The following is a 22,770-nucleotide window of genomic DNA, read 5'->3' as shown; positions in this document are numbered from 1 at the left end:
GGGGGGGGGGGGGGGGGGGGGGGGGGGGGGGGGGGTTGGTGGGTAGAAAAACAACAATTGTAGAAATGAGTGTGGGTCCCCAGATGAGGTTCTTGGTCCAGGCCCTACCTGACCGACGTCCAGGGCCTCTGCAGAGCCTCTCATTGTTAAAATAGCATGAGCAGACCTCTTAGTCTGTTGCCTCTCCCCTTCCCCTAACCCCTTCTCCATATATTACCCAAGCCACTTTGTTTTGTGGCCTTCATGGGGCTCCTCCCTCAAGATATTTCCGGGATTCTTCTGATCCTGTAGTCCAAGTTCTTCAGCACTGGGAGAAAGGAACCCCAGGGGAGGAAGCAGAGCAGCTGTGGTCCTCCAGGACAGGCCTAAGGCGACAGAAAGAGACAGTGTCCCTCAGCTACCCTGCAGGCCTTTTCAGGGATGGGCTGCTCACATGCATAGAGGACAGAGGGGATTCTGGGTGCAGAGTTGAACTCACATGACCTGTGACCTGCTGAGACTGAGTACTCTACTGTAAATGAGAAGGGTAGGGTCCCCCTTCCCCCCCTCTGAGGGTCTTGTCAGCGTTAAATGAGCTCCTGTGAGTAAAAGTGCCTTAAAATGACAAAGCGCAAAGACTAGCGCAAGCAATGACCAGTGTCATTACTACCTGAAACCACAGCATCATTTTCCCATATTATTAAGTTAGTTGTGTGTGTGTTGCAGGGCAGAGGGTGTCTCAGAGTGGATCCTACGTATTCTCAGGACCAGGGACAGGAAGACATTTGGAGGGTCAGAAATACAAAGTCCAGCAGCAGTAGCGAGGTGTCCTTGAGTGGGGAGGCTCTGGGCTAGGGTTGCCCACAGGATGTCCCATTGGGAGGGTCTGGGCTGTTCTGGGGTGTTGGAGACAGAATGCAGGTAGGGTGCCATCCTCTCCTGTGGAGGTCAGTGGCATTGTGGGGAACAGCAGAGCCCCTTGGCCTTAGACAGTGCAAGTCAGTCAGGCTTAGAGGGAGTGTTGACTCAGGGAGATGTGTACTTGCCTCTGGCCCTGCTCTTAGGAGGGCTGGGCCTTCCTGGTTTCTATAGGAAACTTTGCCGGCAAAGCAGATCTTGAATTCCAGGAATTCCCTGGAGTCCCGGGAAGCCCAGGAGGGCCTCTTGGTCTGGTCCCTCTCCCCTCCTCCTGCCCCTTCTCCTCACCTGCTAGTCCTGACTGGCGCTGAGAGTCCCTGATGACCTGGACGGCGCAGTTACCCACAGCCATCCTCGCATCTACCCACCTCCGCCTCGTAGAGAATGCAGTTGAGAATGGTGCATCCTTTCCCATTTCAGCAGCCCAGTAAGGGTCAGGACGAGGTGGCATGGTCTGAAGGTGCCATGGCACGTGCTCTGGGTCTTAGGGGTGAGTGATGAGTGAGATTTGAGTCAAGACGCCTGTTTCAGCTCAGGGAGCAGACCAGGAGACAAGAGGGAAAATAAACACAGGGCTAATCCTGAACAAAGAGATAAGGGACACAGAAGGCTGGCCCGGTAAGCCCTCCTTCAACCTATATGAATCCCAGAAAGGAGAGAACGTGGAGGGAGGGCAACCAGCAATCAGCTGTTAGAAGAAAGCATTACAGGCCCAGAGAGACTGATCTTCAGATGGCTCCAGGAATTCAGGATGAGGGGAAGACACCCCGCCCTTAGAAATATTTGCAAGGAAGTGCAGAGCAACAGGGGTAAGACTGGCTGACAGAGCTCAAAGAGGGTCAACAGGAAGCAAAGGCTGGAACCAAGCAAGCAGACTCTCATCGGTACAACGAGGAAGTCATTTGGAACCGGGCTTTCTACACTGCGCCTAATTATCAGTCAAATACAGGGCTGAATAAAGATACCTTCAGCCTGCCAAGGACTCAGAAAAGCAGAAACCCACCTCCTCCCATGCATCCTTTCTTGGACAGTTACTTGAGGATGTATTCCAGCAAAGTGAGAAAGCAAGCTAAGAAAGAAGAGCCGAGTGGTTTGGCAAGGTAAGGTTTGGGATCAGGGAAACACTCGTCTTTGCCAAGTACCTACTGTGTGCCACAAACTCTACGAAGAATCACTTATCTGTTATCTCATTTTAATGTATAGTCAATTTATATGGTAAGTTTTATTTCCCTGTTATAGATGAGCAGCCCAAGGCTCACAGGAAAAAGCAATGTGCCCCAAATCACCTATAGTCGTGCCAGAAGAAACCATTATAAAGCATAATATTTGTGATCTAGGGCTTAAGGGGAAACATTCATGGCAGAAATGCTAAAGCATTGCAGCTGCTAACCTAGAAAAATGTACCAACTTCTTTGAAAATTTTGGCTTAATTTTTGGGATAGTTTAAGAAGGGTCCTGCCCAAAGGCATAGGAGATAGACTGCATTTCTAAGTCTTAAGGTACGATAGTTTATATTTTTGTGATATCAAATGTGTTCTTATTTATTTCCTTTTCTTAAGGTGGACAATATAAATGCAGCTGTGATGAATTTCAAGAACGAAGACCCATATAGTCTAAGTGAAGAAGCCACAATAGGAGCACATGAAAAGCCAGTGATTTTTCTCCATCCTCAAGACTGTGTGGTGGAGTCTTTGCGGAACTGGAACAAGCTTGATTGATATTAGTAAGAAACAAAGTTGATTGAGCTGAACAAGCCTTAACAAACACTATCAAAATGTACTGTGGCATTGAGTCCTTCATGTTTCCGTCACTTAAAAGAAAGAACAAATACATGAATAAATACATATATATTTGTTATTTAGATTAATAAGTATATGTATTTTTTATTTGAATTTGAAGGAAATCTTGATTACTAAATATTTAGGGAACATTATTAAACTCATAGAAAGATATTATTCCTGTCGTAAAATGGGGTAATTTATCCATTCAGTAATGGTGTTGGGAAAATTGGGTAGCCACATGCAGGAGATGAAACTGGATCTCTGTCTCTCACCATATATAAAAATTAACTCATAATGGATTAAAGACTTAAATGTAAGACCTGAATCCATAAAAATTCTAGAAGAAAACCTAGGAAACACTTCTGGACATTGGCCTAGGCAAAGAATTTGGGTCTAAGACCCCAAAAACAAATGCAACAAAATAAAAATAAGTCAATGGGATTTAATTAAACTAAAAAGCTTCTGCCCAGCAAACGAAAGAATCCACAGAGTAAACAGATAACCTATAGAACAGGAGAAAATATTCACAAACTATACATCTGACAAAAGACTAATATCCAGAATCTACAAAGAACTCAAACAAATCAGCAGGAGAAAAACAAATAAGCCCATTAAAAAGTGAGCAAACAACCGAGCTTGGTGGCTCAGCTTGTAATCCCACGCCTTTGGGAGGTTGAGGTGAGTGGATTGCCTAAGCCCGCGGGTTCGAGACCCGCCTGGGCCACTTGGCGAGACCTCATCTCTACAATAAATCAAAATGAGCTGGGCGTGGTAGCGCGCGCCTGTAGTTCCAGCTACTTGGAAGGCTGAGGCGGAAGGATCGCCGGAGCCCAGCAGGTCGAGGCTGTGGTGGCCAGGAGCGGCCACTGCACTCCAGTCTGGGTGACAGAGTGAGATTCCAACTCAAAAAAAAAGTGAGCAAAAGACATGAACAGCTATCCCTCAAAAGAAGATATACAAATGGCCAACAAATACATGAAAAAATGCTCAACATTACTCATCATTAAGGAAATGCAAATTAAAACACAATGAGATACCACCTTTCGCCAGTCAGAATGGCCATTATTAAAAACAGAAATCAAAGAACAGTAGCTGTTGACACAGATGTGAAAAGGGAACACTGATACACTGTTGGTGGGCATGTAAACTAGTACAGCCTCTATGGAAATCACTATGGAAATTTCTCAGACAAATCACACACACCAGGAAATACTACCCAGCCATCAAAAAAGAATGAAATAATGAATGTCTTTTGCAGCAACTTGCATAGCATTGGAAACCATCACCCTAAGTGAAGTAACGCAGGAACAGAAAACCAAACACCACATGTTCTCACTTATGAGTGAAGCTAAACTAAGGATCTGCAAAGGTATAGAGAAAGGAATAATGGACATTAGAGATTCGGAAGGGAGACGAGGAGAGGGAGAGACGAAAAATCACCTATTGGGTTTAGTGTGCACTAGTGGGGGTGACAAGTACACTTAAAGCCCAGACATCTTCACCACAATACAATGCATCCATGTAGCCAGAAGCCATTTGGCCCCCTAAGCTACTGAAATAAAGTAAATATTATTTCTATTATAAAATAAATAAAAGAGTCATAATGAAGAGAAAATACACTTACCATTCAGCAAGTAGAAGTGGATCAAGCCTTGTCATCTTCACGCTGAGTAGTTGAGGAGAAGGAGCAGGAGAAGGGAGAGGAGAGGCTGGTTGTGCTCAGGGGTGACAGAGGCTGAAGAAAACCTGCATGTAAGTGGACCAATGCAGTTCAGATCCATGTTGTTCAGGGGGCAACTATATTCCTCTTTCATGGTAGGAAGCCACCATATTTTGTCAAGTGCTCATAAACCACAAAGTAGGACTGGCATTTATTAAGGAAGAAGGGAATAACCAAAAATATTTCAACAGAAATTATTTTAAAAAGGTTAAGCCCTGAAGTGGTGAAACTGGTGGGCGGGTGGGTATCAAGGGGTGGAAGGGGTGAAGAGAGACATCTTGTTAGGTTTTTCTTTTTCTTTTTCTTTTTTCAGTATTTTAAAAAAAAACTTTGTTCCTATATATTACTTTGATTAAGCTTTCTAAATTTTAAAAATAAAACCAATAACTAAATTACTTTCAAAATCCTTGAACAGCAAGGCTCAACACTCCATAAAATAAGTATATTTTGCTGCTTCACTTTTTAAAGTATTTTCACTAGCACTTTCTCAATCAGTTTTACAACCATCACCAACTGTATATGGAGCATGCCTTCTTTTCTTTTCTTTTTTTTTTTTTTTGAGTTGGAGTCTCACTCTGTCGCCCAAACTGAAGGGCAGCGACACACTCCCAGCCACCACAACCTCGACCTGCTGGGCTCCAGCGATCCTACCACCTCAGCCTTCCAAGTAGCCACAACTACAGGCATGCGCTACCCCACCCGGCTAATTTTTGATCTATTGTAGAGACAAAGTCTCGCCAAGTTGCCCAAGTGGGTCTCGAACCCGCGGGCTCAGGCAATCCACTTGTCTCAGCCTCCCAAAGTGCTGGGATTACAGGCTGAGCCACCGAGCCTGCCCGGAGCATGCCTTCCTTACCCTGTTGTATTCATGAAGGGAAATCAACTATTTCCAATGGCTACCTAAGGGGACAGCGTCAGCTGCCGAGAATAACTCCCCACCCCTACTGGTGCTCAGGCACCTCCAGGTGCCAGGTGACTCCAACCCCTGCCTGCACTCAGGGAAGCATCCTTCCATGGTCTCAGACCAATGAAACCTACTCTTGTCTTAGAGACTTCGAGCAAGGATCTTGGTCCCCCTCCTCTCTGGCTGCAGCAGCTCTATTTTCATTCCATGGTGTTAGATAGGTTGTGTCCAAGCCAAGGGCTGTGCTCCGGGTGCCAGACTCCCAGACAGCGCCCCGCTTTGGTGCAAAGCTCTGCCCAGCGCAGGGAGCTGCCTTGTCACAGCCTTGTCACAGCCCTTTCGCAGTCATCTGCGTACGCTTCAGTCTGAACATTGCAGGCATGGTCTGCAGGCTCCCCTGGAGCTAGAAGAGTCCAGATGACACACAGGACCCATATCTCTGAGCCATGTCACAGATTGTCAAATTGTCAAACATTTCAAACCTAGAGCAAATACAGACAAAGGAAAACAAACCCCGTTGTTTCCACCACCCAGTTATAATTCTCAGAAATATTGCAGGTTCAGTTCTAGACCACCCCAGTAAACCAAATATCACAAAACAAAAGCGAGTCACACAAATTGTCTGGTTTCCCAGTGCATATAAAAGTTAAGTTTACACTACACTACAGTGTATTAAGTGTGCCACAGCAAGAAGTGGAAGGGGGGAAGAGATACATCTTATCATTATGTGAAAAATAACGTACATACCTTAATTGAAAAAATACTTTTGCTAAAAACTGCTAATGACCATCTAAGCCTTTGGCGAGTTGTGATCTTTTTGCTGGTGCAGGGTCTTGCCTCGATGTTGATGACTGCTGACTGATCAGGGTCATGGTTATTGAAAGTTGGGGTGGTTGTGGTAATTTCTTAAAATAAGATAGCAATGAAGTTTGCCACATCAATTAACGCTTCCTTTCCTGAAAGATTCCTCTGAGCGTGAGATGCTGTTTGATAGTATTTGACTCACAGTAGAACCTCTTTCAAAACTGAGGTCAGTCCTCTCAAAGCCTGCCAATGCCTTGTCAACTAAGTTTATATAATATATTAACTAAATCCTTAGTTGTCATCCCAACAATGTTCATAGTGGCTTCAACAGGAGACCCTATTTCAAGAAACCACTTCCTTTGTTCATCCCTAAGAAGAAATTCATCTGTTCAAGTTTGATCGTGAGATTGCAGTGATTCAGTCCCATCTTCAGGCTTCACTTCTAATTCTAGTTATCTTGCCAATTCTGCCACAGCTGCAGCTACTTTATCCACTAAAGTCTTGAACTCCTCAAAGTTATTCATGAGGGACAAGATCAGCTTCTTCAAAACTCCTGTTAATGTTGATATTCCCCCTCTTCCCATGAATCACAAATGTTCTTAACGGTGTCTAGAATGGTGACAACTTTCCAGAAGGTTTTCAATTTACTTTGTCCAGATCTGTCAGACGAATCACAACCTATGGCAGCTATAGCTTTATGAAATGTAGTTCTAAAATATTAAAACTTGAAAGGCAAAATTACTCCTTGATTCGTGGGCTGCAGAATGGATGTTGTTTCAGCAGGCATGAAAATGACATTAATCTCCTTGTACATTTTTATCAGAGCCCTTAGGCAATTAGGGATATAGCCAATGAGTAGTGATATTGTGAAAGGAGCCTCTTGCTCTGAGCAGTAGGTCTCAACAGTGGGCTTAAAATTTTTATTAAACTATGCTGTAAACAGACATGTTATCATCTAGACTTTGTTATTCCATTTCTGAGCACAGATACAGTAGATTTATTATATTCTTTTTTTTTTTTTTTTTTTTGAGTTGGAGTCTCATTCTGTTGCCCAAACTGGAGTGCAGTGGCCACTCCTGCAGCCTCGACCGGCTGGGCTCCAGCAATCCTTCCACCTCAGCCTTCCAAGTAGCTGGAATTACAGGCATGTGCTACCACGACTGGCTGATTTTTGATTTATTGTAGAGATGAGGTCTCACCAAGTTGCCCAGGCGGGTCTCAAACCCACGGGCTCAGGTAATCTACTCACTTCAGCCTCCCAAAGCACGGGATTACAGACTGAGCCACCGAGCCTGGCTTATTATATTCTTGAGGGTTCAGAATTTTGGAAAAGGTAAGTGAGCATTGGCTTTAACTTAAAGTCGCCAACTGCATTAGCCCCTAACAAGAGAATCAGCCTGTCCTTTGAAGCCAGACCTTGACTTTTCCTCTCTAGCTTTGAAAGTCCTACATGGCATCTTCATCAATTAGAAGGCAGTTTAATCTCATTGAAAAATCTGTTGTTTAGTATAGCCACCTTCATCAAAATCTTCTGGATAACTTGCTACAGCTTCTGCATCAACACTTCACCTTGCACCTTTACATTATAGAGATGGCTTTTTTCCTTAAACCTCATGAACCCACCTCTGCTAGCTTCCAACTTTTCTTCTGAAGCTTCCTCACCTCTCTCAGTCTTCACAAAATTGAATTAAAGAGCATTGGTGCCTTATTCTAGATTAGGCTGTGGTTTAAGAGAATGTTGTGGCTTGTTTGGTCTTCTATCTAAACCATTCACACTTTTTTGATATCAGCAGCAAGGCTATTTTGCATGCCTGTTTTCTTCTCTCCCTCCTTCCTTCCCTTTTTCTCCCTTTCTTTCTCCTTCTCCTCTCTCTCTTCTCTCCTCTTTCTTCTCCTGTCTCCCTTCCCTTCCCTTCTTTCTGAGTCTCACTCTGTTGCCCAGGTTGAAGTGCCATGACATGGTCATAGCTCACCGAAGCCTTTACCTGCTGGGCTCAGGCAACCCTTCTGCCTCAGTCTTCCTAGTAGCTGGGACTACAGGCACGCGCCATGATGCCTGGTTAATTGTTTTTATTTTGTTGTAGAGACAAGGTGATCCTCCTGCCTCAGCCTTCCAAAGTGCTGGGATTACAGGCTTGAGCCACAATGCCCAGCCTGTTTTGCTTTCTTATCGTGCATGTGTTCACTGGAGTGGCACTTTAAATCCCTTCAAGAACTTTTCCTTTGCATTCACAGCCTGGCAAAGTGTTTGGAGCAAGAGGCCTAGCTTTCAGCCCTCTAACATGCCTTCCTCACTTGGTTTAATCATTTCTAGCTTTTGATTTAAAGTGAAATACTAGACGGGCTCAGTGGTTCAGCCTGTAATCCCGCTCCTTGGGAGGCTGAGGTGAGTGAATTGCCTGAACCCGTGGGTTCGATAACCACCTGGGCAACTTGGTGAGACCTCATCTCTACAATAAATCAAAAAAATTAGCCGGGCGTGGTAGTGTGTGCCTGTAGTTCCAGCTACTTGGAAGGCTGAAGTGGAAGGATCGCCGGAGCCCAGCAGGTCGAGGCTGCGGTGGCCGGGAGCGGCCACTGCACTCCAGTCTGGGCGACAGAGTGAGACTCCAACTCAAAAAAATAAATAAATAAATAAATAGAGTGAAATACTTCCTTTCACTTGAACCCTTAGAGGCCATTGTAGGGCTACTAATTGGCCTAATTTCAATATCGTTGTTTCACAGGGAATAGAGAGGCCAGAGGAGAGGAAGAGAAGTGAGGAAACAGTCGGTTGGTGGAGCAGTCAGAACGCACACATTTATCAATTAAGTTAGCTATCGTGTATGGGTGTGGTTTATGGTGCCCCAAACAACTACAACAGCAATATTAAAAATCATTGATCATAGATTACCATGAGATATAATAATAGTAAAAAGGTTTGAAATATTGTGAGGATTATCAAAATGTGACCAAGACACAAAGTGAGCAAGTGCTGCTGGAAAAATGGTGCCGATAGACTTGCAGGGTGGCTACAAATCTTCAATTTGTAGAAAAACTCAGTATCTGAGAAGCACAATAAAAATGACACTCAATAAAACAAGATATGCCTATAAATCTTAAATAAGTGGAATGTTGCAGGCATAGTTGAAACCCCATTGGACCCTTCTGCGTCACCTTGTCCTAACTGTGGTTTCATTCCCTTGGTCTATAGGTATTAGTCAGCTCAGACTGCCAAAACTATCATAGACTGTGAGACACTTACTTCTCACAGTTCTGGAGGCAGGGAAGCCAAGGTGCTGGCTCATGCCTATAATCCCAGCACTTTGGGAGGCTGAGACAGGAGGATTGCTTGAGGCCAGGAGTTTGAGACGAGTCTGGGCAACATAGCAAGACCTCATCTCTACAAAAAATTTAAAAAAAACTAACCAGGCATGGTGGCTACTTGGGAGGTGAGGGCTCTCTTCCTGGTTTGCAAATGACAACCTTCTTGCATCCTCACAAATTGGAGAGTGGTATCATCTCTCCCAGTCTCTTCTTAAGAAGGCATTAATCTGGCCATTGCTTTGTTAAACTCTGGTGTGTCCATGTGGCTCTTTGAGCTATGGTCACCGTGTTTCCTAGCTTTGACCCCCTCCTCTCTCTTTCTAAATAAACTATATTTTTGAATCTTAAAAAAAAGGGCTCTAATTCCATTCATGAGGATTACATCATCATGAGGTTCACCCTCATGAACTAATCACCTCCCAAAGCCCACACCTCCTTAGTGCCATCCTATTGGGGTTTAGGTTTCAACATATGAATTTGGGGGATACATAAATATTCAGTTACAGAGGCACATGTAGTACGTGGCCTTGCTTGGTGTTTTGTGCACTTGCTGCAGCCTGCTTGCCTGGTGCAGTGCTGTTTTTGGATGACCTCAGGCTGACACACTCAGCTCTACACCCTGCCATGGCACCAGTGTGCAAGCGGCCATTGGGTGTGTCGTGTGTGTTCAGGTTTGCTCTCCCCAAGGGCATGTCCATGAACACTGGCGGATATTTCCTGGGGGTGGGGGTGGGGGTAGGTTGCACCACCTACCTTTTGTATGAATGACAAAAGTTATACCTGAGTGCCTTTGAAAACATAGAAAACCTGCAAAAACAAGTAAATGAAATCATGTTTTCCACTACCTAAAGATAATTGCTTGAGTTTGTTCTATCTCTTATCTGCCCTTTTTCTATACATGCAGATATGTAGATGCAATATAGCCACAGAGAAAAATGTTTTTATAAAATGTGATTATACTTTTGTACAGTTTTGTAACCTGCTCTTTTTACTCAATAGTATATTGGGTATTGGTGACAGCAGATCTATTTTAAAATCTTGGTATTTTTAGCAGGTAACTTTCTCTTAAATTTTTTATTGTTTAATATTTGCTACATACACAAGAATATATGCAACATGAACTCTGCCCCTGCTCCCCAGTACTAGACTGGCATTGCTGACACGTGTGTGCCCCACCTTCGGTCCTGTGTCCTCTACGGCAGAGGCACCTACCCTCCTGGATTTGAGGGTTGTGTTTCTCCATTATAACCCCGGTTCCCTGAACTAGCAAGCAGTTGGTCTTCTGAGAGTAGAAGGTTCAGAGTAGAAGGTCTTCTGAGAGTAGAAGGTGCAGAGTTGGGGAATGTGGCCATCCTCCCTGCTCTGAGAGCGTCTGGCCCCCACAGACCAGCAGTCGATCTCAGAGAACCCTCACAGAGTGTTTATGGTTAAAAGAGCAGGAGACAGATAAGACAGGACGTAGTTTTCTTCACTAAGGAAAGCACGCAATAACCATTTTCCAAAAACAATAAGAAAGCAGTGACTGGTGTCTGTGATGAGGGTCCCTCTTAGCAGGTGTAAGAGAAGCCAGCTGGTTATGTGGATCATATTGACATTTCTGGTTGATTCTCCCTGGTGTTCCTGGAGAACTCGGAGGTAAATCATTATCCAGTTGTTGTGAGGTTGGGAGACATTATGATGGGGCCGGCCCAGAACGAGCCCTGGAGATAGGATCAGGAGACCCAGACAGAGCTCCCTGCACCTCTCACGGTTTTGTACATGAGGGTAGTGACCGTCTTTACTTTGTGCTGGTAGGCTGGCTGCAAGCAATGGTGAGTCCTTCCTTCTCTTGGGATGCAGACGGTGTTGGGAGCCTTGGCCAGGTTCTGTCCTCTTGGATGACGAGAGAGCAGCCCCACCCTCACCTGATGCCACTCTTCCTCTGTTCAGGATGCAGCCAGCCACAGCACTTTGCTTAACTGCCACAAATTTGACTTTTGGGTCCAAGTCCTGTTACAAATGCAGAAGTGGTTGAGTCCCCAAGTGTCCTCAGCACAGAAGTCCTGTCAGCCATAGACCTCCCCCGGAACTGCTTTCTTTTGCTCACCTTTGTCAGCAGGTCCAGGACAAGAAGAAACTGCCATGTGGCTGCCACAAACTCACACATTTGTATTTTAAACACCAGGGAAGCCTATTGCTTGCCTGTTTCCTCCCTCCTTCATGACTGGGGGCCTCTCAAGTCCTCAGGAGACCCCCAGTTCCTGAGAGGAGGGGACAGTGAATGTTAGAGCACTCCATCTTCTGGGAAGAAACACCAGCAGGAACTCACTTCTTTCAAGTCTGAGCAGTGACATCATATCTAACGGGTTGCTTTTTTTTCTTTTTCCTGTCAATATTTCTTAGGTGTCTGGGATCCTCCCAACACACTATTTTTAGAAGTGGATCCCTGCTGCAGCCTCTGCTATCTGGGGAAATTCCTGAGCAGTGTCTCTGGGAAGGCACAACAGTGGCCATTCTGGGAAAATACTCCAACCGAGAATGGGCTCCAATGTCTTGCACCAAAAAGACCTTTGTTTGAAAATGTGTGCTTGAGCCGGGCTCGGTGGCTCAGTCTGTAATTCCACGCCTTTGGGAGGCTGAGGTAAGTGGATTGCCTGAGCCCGCGGGTTCGAGACCCGCCTGGGCAGCAAGACCTCATCTCTACAATAAATCAAAAAATCAGCCGGGCATGGTAGCGCATTCCTGTAATTCCGGCTACTTGGAAGGCTGAGGTGGAAAGATCGCCGGAGCCCAGCAGGTAGAGGCTGCGGTGGCCAGGAGCGGCCACTGCACTCCAGTCTGGGTGACAGAGTGAGACTCCAACTCAAAAAAAAGAAAATGTGTGCTTGTTTTTGTGACTGTTCAGTATGTGCTTGTGTATCATCTCGTAGCCCCTCCTCCTACAGAAAACAAAGGTTCATCAGGACGTGCCTGCCAGTGGCACTGGAGCCTCAGGAAAAACCATCTTTGATCAACTGCACTGCCTGCATTTGTTATTAGTATTATTTTACATTTCTTGGTGGTTTTCACCTGCCCTGTGAACAAGAGGTTTACTTTTAAGAGCAGTGAGCAGCCCAGATGAGCCAGGGGCTCCCGCTGGGCAGGGGTGAGCATTTGGCTGCACCTGCCCCCTCCCTTCTACATGCTGTGGCTGTTGCAGGATAGGGCCCGACCCTGGCACCCTCATCCCTACTCCCAGTTGCGAGAGTTTCCCATTGCCTCTGTTGAGGACATCACCTGGCCCGGGGAGAGCCAGGGGCTCACCTGGGAACTTTAAAGGACCCTGCTATCAACAACCCACCCTCCGACTAGGGCTCCCAGGCCTATCTCCACGGCAGCACATTTTGGGGTTGATTGCAGGAACTTTGGTTTTCTAAAACCAAAACAGGGGGGTTTTCTAAACTGGGCAGAGGGGTGAGGAAAGCAGGCATCCAGGGTTGAGAGATGTGGTGGCTGCCGCAGGAGAGGACATTCAGGTTCTTAAGGAAGCCAGAGGGCATCCTTGCCAACTCTTCTGCAAAGTCCTCTCTGTACAGGTCTGGAATGGAGGCATGTGCCTGCCCCTCCGCCCATGACCGCTGCTTGAATTTGTCCATTTCTTTCCCCTTCTCCTCCCAGAGCCTCTGCGAGACATGCCCCTTAAATTGAAGGAACTAGCTCCAGCAAATAAAATAATGAATCATAAATTTTATTTCAAAATGTAAACGTCACTAAACATGCATACACGTTAAAACAAAATTTACAATTTCGTTAATTTGTTTTCTTTTTGCATAGGACATCATTACAATATAGAATCTATGCCATACAAAATACATACAAAGTTTCATCGGAGCAAGCCAAGGCCAGACTGGGAACTGTACAACTGTAATACTTCACTGTAGTGATCCAGGAAAGATGAGACATGGCCTTCAGAAGCAAAGGGGTGCTGGTTAAAAAAGAAAAAGTTCCTACAGAAGAAAGGAAAAACATGAGCTCCATGGAAATGGTCTTGGACCCTTGGATTCTGCCTTGGGCTTTTGGCAAACAATTCCAGAGAAGCTCCACCAATGGCTTCGGGTGGGAAGGGGTCGCCTTGTGGGCCTAGGGCCGCTGAGACCCCAATGCATGCACCAAACACACCCACACAAGCAATTCCTGGTCACCAGGGAGCCACAGCAAGCCTGACCCAACAATGCATAGTTGATCAGCAGAAGGTTCCAGGGTCCCCAGAATTCGGCACAAGGGGCCTCTCAAGGGTGAGACCAGGAGCAGGGTCTCCCACTCACACACAGAGACTGGCACCTTGACCTGGCAAGGGACTCTGGGACGGGTGACCTCACTCAGTATCTGAGCCTTGATGGGAAGTTCCCCTGCTCCTCTCTTGAGGGCAGCCTGGGGAGGGCCGGGTTGGGCAGGGCTACAGCTCCCACACCGCATGGGTAGCCTCATGGGCATTCAGCTCACACTCGGTTTCCAAACGAGCGTGCAGCGGGTTTTTTCAACACCTCCTCTAGGGGACACCGGGGGACCGGACCCTGAGCCCTGGGAGAGAGCTGTCCGCGCACCCCACCCCCACAACTTCCTGCCTCCACCCCCTCCCTGGAATGTCTGACTTTTGCAGGGCAGGGGATGCCGCTTCTCTCCCATCCTGTTTATTTTTAAATACAAGTAGCAACGTTTTAAAGCTGTATGAGACAGGAGAAAGGGAGAGGCTGGGCAGGGCCAGGTGGCTCCACTGCAAGTCTGAAACCTCAACAGGGGCTCAGCAGAAACCCAGCACAGCCCTCTTCCCTCATGGACACTGGGTTTGTCACCCCCCAGATTCAACTCTTCTGGGAGGGCAGGGATGGTGGCAGGAGGAGCCCTTGGCCCTGAAGTGTGTGTGGACATTGATCAGTAGTAAATCAGACTGCGCATCTACATTCCCATACGGAATTCTCCGGAATGTGTCTAGAACAAATCTTCCAAGTCTCAGAATCAGGAAAACTAGTCATAGTCATAGGACCTGGCTCTTCCTGAGTGATCCTGATTTCAAAACCCATCAGCCCACATGTCAATTTTAGCTCTGGAAAACACAGTCACCAGAACTGCCCATGGTAACAGGCGGCAAAAGATGTGGATAACCTGCAAAGCATTTCTTACTGGTTGCGATGTGACCAATAAAAGTCACTCTTTAAACCTTCTAGCACTGTCTTTGACTAAATGATCTTTTTTAAATGAACAAAAAATTAATAATAATAATAATAATAACTATCAGTGACACCTGCCAGAATAGTCAGGGAGCCTTGTAAACACAGCCACGACCAGGAGGAGGCTGTGCTGTTGCTCAGGCCATGTCTTCCCGTTGAGTGGCTCCCTGCCCAGCTGAGATCCAGAACAAGGTCTCTAGGGAGTGCTAGGACCTGTACAGTCCACCTTAGCGCTTGCTTCTGGCAAGAAAGCGGCCAGGTCTTCTGGACACGCTGGGCGGGAGGCAGAAGACTGGAGGCTGAGACAAGACAGAGTGGCCAGCCTTCCCTGCCCTTCCGGCCTCTGAATCACCCCTCTCTGGTCTGAACTGTGTGCAGGGCATGGTGAGACCTGGGGCTACCAGAGCCGTGGATGTTTGGACCTCTAGGAGGCTGTACCATAGTGAATCCTACACCTGCCTGGGGGGGGGGGGGGCGATGAGCTCAGAATAAAGTCCGGAGGTGGGATGAGAGGGTATCTTGCACCTGGAGCGCCATGGGTGGGGGTGCAGCAGGATGCAGGTAGGGCACCTCCAGGACCATGTTCCCATCAAGGGTATCACCACTCACTCCTACAAAGCACCCGGATGAAGGGAACCCCAGGGCTTTGTGGATAGGGCTGTGTCTGTGTTTTTCTATATGGCTGTAGGATTCAATAGACATTGGGGAGCTGACAACCATTCCCCTACTATAGCTGATGCAAAGAGGGGTTTTCCTGTTTGGGACACGAACTGAACACCAGCCCCTACCGGCTGAGCCCAGAGTCCATCTGAAGACATTCTTTAGGGGGCTCTGCCTCACTCAGGCAACCTCCTTTCTGAGATTCCCTGTGGCCCACTGGAACTGAAGTCTGCCCCCAAACAAAGATTTAGTTATCACTATTATTTCTGTGAGCCCTATGGGTTCCTCAAGCCCCCTGCAACTGGCAAGTATGGCCATAAACCACAATAATGAAAGACCCTGAAATAGACCCAGCCTGGGAAGACATTCTACATGTTAGGAGAAAGATGAAGTCTGTCTCGGGAAGTCCTCCCCGTGTAGCCGCTTCAGAGGGGGTGATCTTCCAAGGCCACCACCCCCTTCCACAGGCCCCCCCGTTTATGATGAGATGGAAACCTGCTTGTGAGAACCCCTGGGCCCTGAGCCTGAGATTCATGGATTTTCCCCCCACCCTTCAAGTGAGATGAATTTAAGCCCCAGATTCAGAGGGTTTGGCCAGGAGAGCCCGGGAGGAATCCTTCCCAGTGCCCATCCTCCATTTCCCAGGCTAGACCTGGCCAAGGACCACACCCTGCCATTATCCAAGAACCACTTTGGGAAAGAAGACACACTCATTTGCCAAAAATAGCCAGCGCCTGCATATTTCTGTTTTAAGGCAAAGTTACCCTTCCATCTATCAGACGGAACAGCCCTGGGTCATTTAGAGGAAAAATTAAATTAAGTGCTCTCTTTGGAAACAGCCAACGCCCACTTCCCTCCCCCACCCCCCACCCTGCTCTAAAACAAACCAGCTCTTTTTTTTTATTCCAAGATGACTGGGTTTAGAGTCCTTTCTTTCCCTTCCTACGTGCAGACAGATGTGGAGTTAGAAAACCTCCTTCCGGGACACCGTGGGCAGATCACAAGGACACCTGGCTCCCGTGGAGAGCGCTTCACCACCTCCGGGACGCGCCACTCCCTCTCCCTGTCTTCAGGAACCATGGACGGTGAGTGCACCAAAGGACTTTGGAATAAAATTCCTGAACCTGGAATGTGAATTCCTGAGACATGAAATGTATTCAGAGTGTGGCTTTCTCTGCCTCACATGAAAACAACTTTGGGAGGGACCCCACTTTGGAACTGGGCATGAAGACCTCTGAGCCCCAAGCACTCCGGGCTCTCTTCTGTCAAGCTCCCATACCAGATGCAAGCAGGGCTGTCAGGAAGCCCAAAGGCAGCACGGGGCCAGGGCGGCCAGCTCTGCATCTGACCAGGGCAGGGCCGCCCCTTCCCCACTAGTTCCCACCACAGCAGGAACAATGCTACTGCCCAACTCAGGGCCCGTCATGAAGCCACCACCATGCCATCAGCAATCCCAGCTGACACATGGTAGTTAGAAATGGGCACCTGGAGCTCATAGACAGCATCTTGCCACCTGTGCAGCTGCTGAGGACAGAGGATGCCCATCTACTCTAGAGCCAGCCCGAAACAGTGGCTGTGGGCATTGGCTGGGCCTGGGTCTCTGGGGTTCCTCTGTGCTGCACCCCATGCCGTGGCAGGGCCGGGTAGAAGCAGGATGGCCACCACCAAGGCACTCTGGACCCAGGAAGCCCTCCATGGCCCTATGAGGTCCAAGGGCCGTTTCTCCTCATCAAAGAGTACCCATCAAAGTAGGTAGCTCTACAAGATACCTCGAGCCCATCCCAACCCACCCACCCCCAACACACACACACACACACACACACACACACACACACACACACACACACAGGTGCACGTGCGCACATACGCGCACATACTCCATCCCGAGACCTTGTCTTCAATGACCCCGGATCTCAGGAGCTTGCTGGACCATGGCTTGACTGACTGGCCCAGGGCCCAACCCCAAACCCAGCCCAGGTCAGGGCCCGGGGAGCAACTGCCCCAGCTCTCCGCTCCTTCTCTCCTGCCAGGAGAAGGCTGGCCATGGGGCACCCACAGCAGCCCATAGGCTGGTGTGGCCTGGGGCCTCCCAGGCAGGGTGGGAGGGGCGGGAGAAGCAGGAGGAGGAGGGTGGAGGAGTCCCAGGATGTGAAGAGGCTGGAGGTGTCCCAAGTCTGAGCTGGGGACACGGTGGGCCTGAAAAAAGCGTTTCCCACAACTTTCTGTGTGGCGTCCCCAGGGAGGAAACAGAATACTGCTCTCCGACAGCGTTTCCCATAACATCCGCGCCACTCCTGAACGGCTCCAAGTCACAATGTTCCGGTCTCCTGCTACAGAACAGTCTCTGTGAAGCACTGTGCTGCAACACATATGGTCACTCACACAGACCCTGTGATGCAGAGGCCTACCACCTCGCCCAGTTTCCAGCAAAGGGCCTTGACAGCAGTGCCAGTGTAGGTGCAGAAGGATTCCAGATGCGTCCAGGCTTTGACAGCTTTTCAAAAGCCTGGAATTCCCAGTCAGAGAAATGGTATGAGAGTGAAGGGGCCCTAGGTGCCTTCTGCAAGGACAAAGGGCAGGAGGATCCTGGCAGGCACGGTCCCAGTCCTTGCCTTGAGGGATGCTGCAGTGGTGCACCCCGCCAGGGCTGGCATCCCTGCTTCCAGAACTCCAAGGGGCCCAGGCCAGGGGTCCTGGAGGAGGCAAGTGAGGCAGGCGGGGTGGGGAGGGCAGGTGCCTTCCTCCAGTCCCAGGTGGAGTGCTCCTTCAGCCCATCACAGCTGAAGGCGTCCCTCTGAGGGGGTCTGTCCTGCAGGAATGGCTGCCTTGTGAGTTCAGCCAGGCTCGTGGGACAGAGGCCATACGCTGGGTAGGCGGGAGGACAGGTGGGCAGGGAGAGGGGCACAGGCCCTGCCACTGAGGAATCTGTCGTGGAAGCACAAACGTCACTGACCATGTCTGCTTCCAACGGACCGATGGCTGACCTGTAGGACAGACGCTGAGCTCCCCTGGCCTGGTCACCCTGCTCCATCCCCAGTGTGTTCCCAAACCTAACAGAAAACTCCAGAGTGCAAATCTATATACAGAATAAGGCGGCAAGAAGGGGTGTCCTCACTGACCTCGTGAAACATGTCCATCCCTGAGAAAGGGGGTTCAACACCGCTGGATCTCAACTTCGTGGGTATGTCTATTGTGCAATTTGTGGATGGTGTTTTTGACAATTTTTTTTTGTTGCTTTTTGTGTTTGCTTTTTTTTTTAAACAAATTTACTTTGACACCTGAGGTGAAGAAAAGTTTTTTCCGTGACTTCTCATAAAGTTGTCTCTCTCTTATTACAAAAGGGAAGGCCAGGGACTCACGAGGGGAGCGGCTGCTCATGGCTGTCGCAGGTGGGTCCGCAGTGGCGCGGGGCTGGCGGGGCAGGACTGCCGGCGGGCTCAGGGCGAGCTGGCCGGGCTGATGGTGGGGCTGCTGGCATCAGAGCGGCTGTAGTCGCTGAGTGAGCCGGTCCGCGAGCCCCCGGTGCGCCGCTGCAGCATGCCTGGGTGGAAGTTGGCATGGCGGCGCGCATGCTTGGTCAGGTGGTCGCTGCGCATGAAGCGCTTGTCACAGATGGGACAGCTGAACTTCTTCTCGCCCGTGTGCGTGCGGTAGTGCCGCGCCAGCTCGTCCGAGCGTGCAAACTTCTTGTTGCAGTCCTGCCAGCTGCAGGCAAAGGGCCTTTCACCTGCAAGAACAGGGCAGAGGTCAGGGTGTGCACCACCTCCCGCGCCAAGCCCTGCCCTCACTGGGAGGCCTGTCCACCAACCTGTTCCCAGGGAAGGACCCACGACCCCTAATGCTGCTCCCCCTGCCATCCTGACCTTTCACTACCTGCCTCCTCTGTGCCCCATCTCTGCCAGCCTCTGTGACAAATCCATCAGGGCGAAGATGAAGGTGGGCCTGTGCCCTCCTGCCCACACCTGGGATAGAGCAGATGACACCTCCCAGGACGAAACGGCATTTCCGGTGCTGAAGCAACAAGCCCTCAGGGTGGATACCAGTCAGGGCCTGAGGTCCAAACAGTGGACCCCTGAGTACACCATAAAGCATGCTGCATAACACACCATGTAGGGCCAGCCATCCCCAGCCCATGGTGGGGACAGGCCCATGCTCTGGTTCTGCAGGTCTGCTGGAGTCCAGCTGCCCATGCTGGTCCTGCAGGAACCACACTCCAGATCCCCTCACCTCTGCAGGGCAGGAAGACAATTCCCAAACCCTAGCACCCTTCACCATTCCAGTCCTCCTCAGTCTTGCCTGTAACATGAGGGGTAAGATGGGCAATTCCCAGGGCCTGGGATTCTGCAGGTAACTATTCTGCTATTTCTTCTCTTTCAGAAGTCCCAATGTGGCCAGCCAAGGACAGTCAGCAGAGCAGGAGATTGACCCCAGGATGGCAACAGACAAGAATGGCAGCCCAGAACACTCATGAGGGACCTAGGCAGGTGAAGAGGTGGAACACGGGACGGGTAATGAAGTGCCCCTTTCCACATTCCCTGCTCAAAGCAAGAGTCAGGCCAGCATTTATCCAGGCAAACTCTGAACCATAAAACCAATGCTGACTGCTCAGGGAGAAAGGGAGGGGGTTGCTCTGGCAGCCCAGAACGCAGGCCGTCTGGCACTGGGGTGGCTACAGAGCCACCCTTCCTATCCTGTCTCCCCCCCTCCCTCCTCCATAGAGGCAGACTGCCAGTCCTTGCAGCGACCTTATGCCCAGAGGAAGAACTCCACAACAGCCACCCCCTTATTAAACACAGCAGATGACCCAAGACAGCCAGACAACCACACCAACTCCAGGCGAGAAAGAGTAAAGCCAGGGAACAGAAGAGAATGCTAACTTAAAGTTCTAACTAGTATTCTCAGAGGAACTGGAGATAAAATTTGATGCATAAAGCAAACATGATATACCATGTAAAGGAAGTTCAGAGAACAAAAAATAGTATTTAGAAATTGAAAATACTGTTGTCCAAACAAAAATTCCACAGAAAAGCTGAAATACACTCAAGCAAATATCCCAGAAAAACAGAACCAAAAACAAGTTCTAGAAAATCTGTGGCTGTCAAAGTGTCGCATCTGCTAGCTCTGCTGAAGCTGAGGGCCACGTGGCTGCTTTCGTTCTCCTTATGATTTTATGTTTGGGGGGAATGGGTATTGGGGGAATTGGAAACCAAGTAGCCAAACCCAAATCTAGCTGACAATTACAGACAGAAGCTCAAAGTTGAGAGTCATAGGGAATTAATCCAGAGAATTCAATATCTAACAAGAGCCGTCAAGTAAGGAAACAGAAAAAAAATGGAGAGGAAATTACAAAAGAAACAATAGCACGGTCTCTGTCAAAGTAAAAAAGAAGAAAAAGACTGGAACTTAACATAGGAAGGACTGCGCAGATGTGGGCAGAATAAGTGAGTAAAGGCCCCTGCTGTGAGAAGTTCTGCAATGTCAGGACACTGAGTAAAAACAGGTGATAACAAAACTTAATAAAGAGGGAGGGGAGAAACAAATGCTAGGCCATCCACAAAGAAACAAGGCTGGGACAGACTACAGGCGCCGCCTAGCACAATGGAAACTAGAAGACAGATGAATAGGGCCTTCTAAGTTAATGTCTTATGCACACCAGCAAAATGAGAGAAAATCAAGAATGAATAGCAAAGGGATGTCTCAGGACAAGAGCGAGACAGAGGCCCGAGAGGCCACTGGAGCAGAGGACCAGGACTCATAAGAGAATTGTTACAGGATGCAAGTAAGTTCTGTGCACCAGAGAGTATAAGAGGCTGGAAAAACATCAAGACACAGTGAAGACACATTACTATTCTTTGTTTAAGAAAAAAAAAGAGTCAATTAGAAACTCCAGAAAAAATAAAAGACATACAAAAAAACTATGGTCCAAATTAGATGCAAACTAAAATGCCACATGACCTGTAAGCAAGCACAGTTCTAGAGGCTTTTCTTATATTATCTATCCTTCACAACAACCCCATGAGGTGGCAGCAGGAAATGTAATCTCAGCACAGGACCTGTTGATGGAAGCAAACTCTACACAGTTAGGATCATGCAAACCTTAGTGCTTATTGTTTGTGTTCAGAATCAACCCTATGGACAAAAACCCATACAACTGACCTATGGCTCCAGCAGAGAATGTGGACTGAAGGGACAGGTGGGAATGCCACAGTGTACAAAGGGTATATCTAAGTGAAAAACAGAGGTCTAAAGTGACAAGGATAGTCAGCAAAAGAATTAAACAACACATTCCTTAATTCAGGAGTTGGAGGAGGGGGAGGTGTGAGGCAAATCCTTAGACTTCATGGCAGAATTTATACAGAGAGTATCTAAGTTTGATAAGCAAAGAAATAGCAATAAAACCATACACTTCATTAATAGCAGTAACCACAAAGACAACTAAAATCAACAAAGAGAAATGCTGGTCTCTGGAGAGTGGGGCTGGACTGGTAAGAGAATGCTTTCATTGTAAGCTCTTCCGTGTTGTGGGTCTTTAAAAAAAGTATGTACTTATTTCTTTGATAACAATATAAAGGAATGTTTAAATATAATTCTTCAAATATCTAGTCCAACATTTCCCAAACCATGTTCAAAGAAATGTTACCACTGAATAAATTGTTAATTGGTTCCAGGGGGAAAAGAATCTCATTAACAAAAAAGTTTGGAAAATGCCACGTGCTGATCTCACACTTAGCGAGTCACACTGCACATCGGCCAATAACAGCCTGGGAAGGTCAGCATTAAGGTTCAGGCGCTAAGTGCATCAGGTCTGACAGGTAAGGCTCTTAGGCCCTGTTTGCACCACGTAGTGACAGTGTGGCCTTATACAAGCTACTCACTGCCTGTAGGAGACTGGATAATGGTTCACAAAAGATACAGGCCAAGCCTTAACACCCCTAGAACCTGTGAATGTGACCTTATTTAGAAAAAGAGTCTTGGCAGATGTAATTAAGGTCAGGATCTTGAGGTAAGCTTGCAAGTGTCGGGAGGAGAGAAGGGGAGGCAGGCAGCAGACTGTCCCCTCAGGGTCTCCAGAAGGAACAATACTGCCCATATCTAGACTTTGAAAGTCTGGTTTCTGGAAGTGTGAGAGAGTGAACTTCTGTTGTTTTTAAGCCACCCAATTTGTGGTGATGTGTGACAGCAGCCACAGGAAGTGAAAGTGCTGCTCCATCCTCACAGTGAGGTCCGCATGACTCCATGGGGTGCAAAGGACCAGCCCTGGCACTGTGCCTGGCATGTTACAAATGCCATTATTGTTCTCTTATCCACTAGCCCTGTCAGCTGGGTCTCTGCAGATTCAGGCCTGTGGGGAGGAAGAGGCAACGCAAATTCAGACACCTTTGCTTCCCAGTAGCCCTGTTGGGACTCTGTCCTCTTCAGGTCCCTCTGCTTACAACCCTGGGAGGCATGTGAGGTGAGCAGAACTACTGGTGGGCCACGTGATGCTGGGGCCGCAGAGAACTGTGGGATGGG

This window comes from Carlito syrichta, unplaced genomic scaffold (genome assembly GCF_000164805.1).
Source record: "Carlito syrichta isolate Samal-C Ts95f unplaced genomic scaffold, Tarsius_syrichta-2.0.1 Scaffold303363, whole genome shotgun sequence".
Classification (NCBI taxonomy): Eukaryota; Metazoa; Chordata; class Mammalia; order Primates; family Tarsiidae; genus Carlito; species Carlito syrichta.
This window is presented reverse-complemented; position numbering follows the sequence as displayed.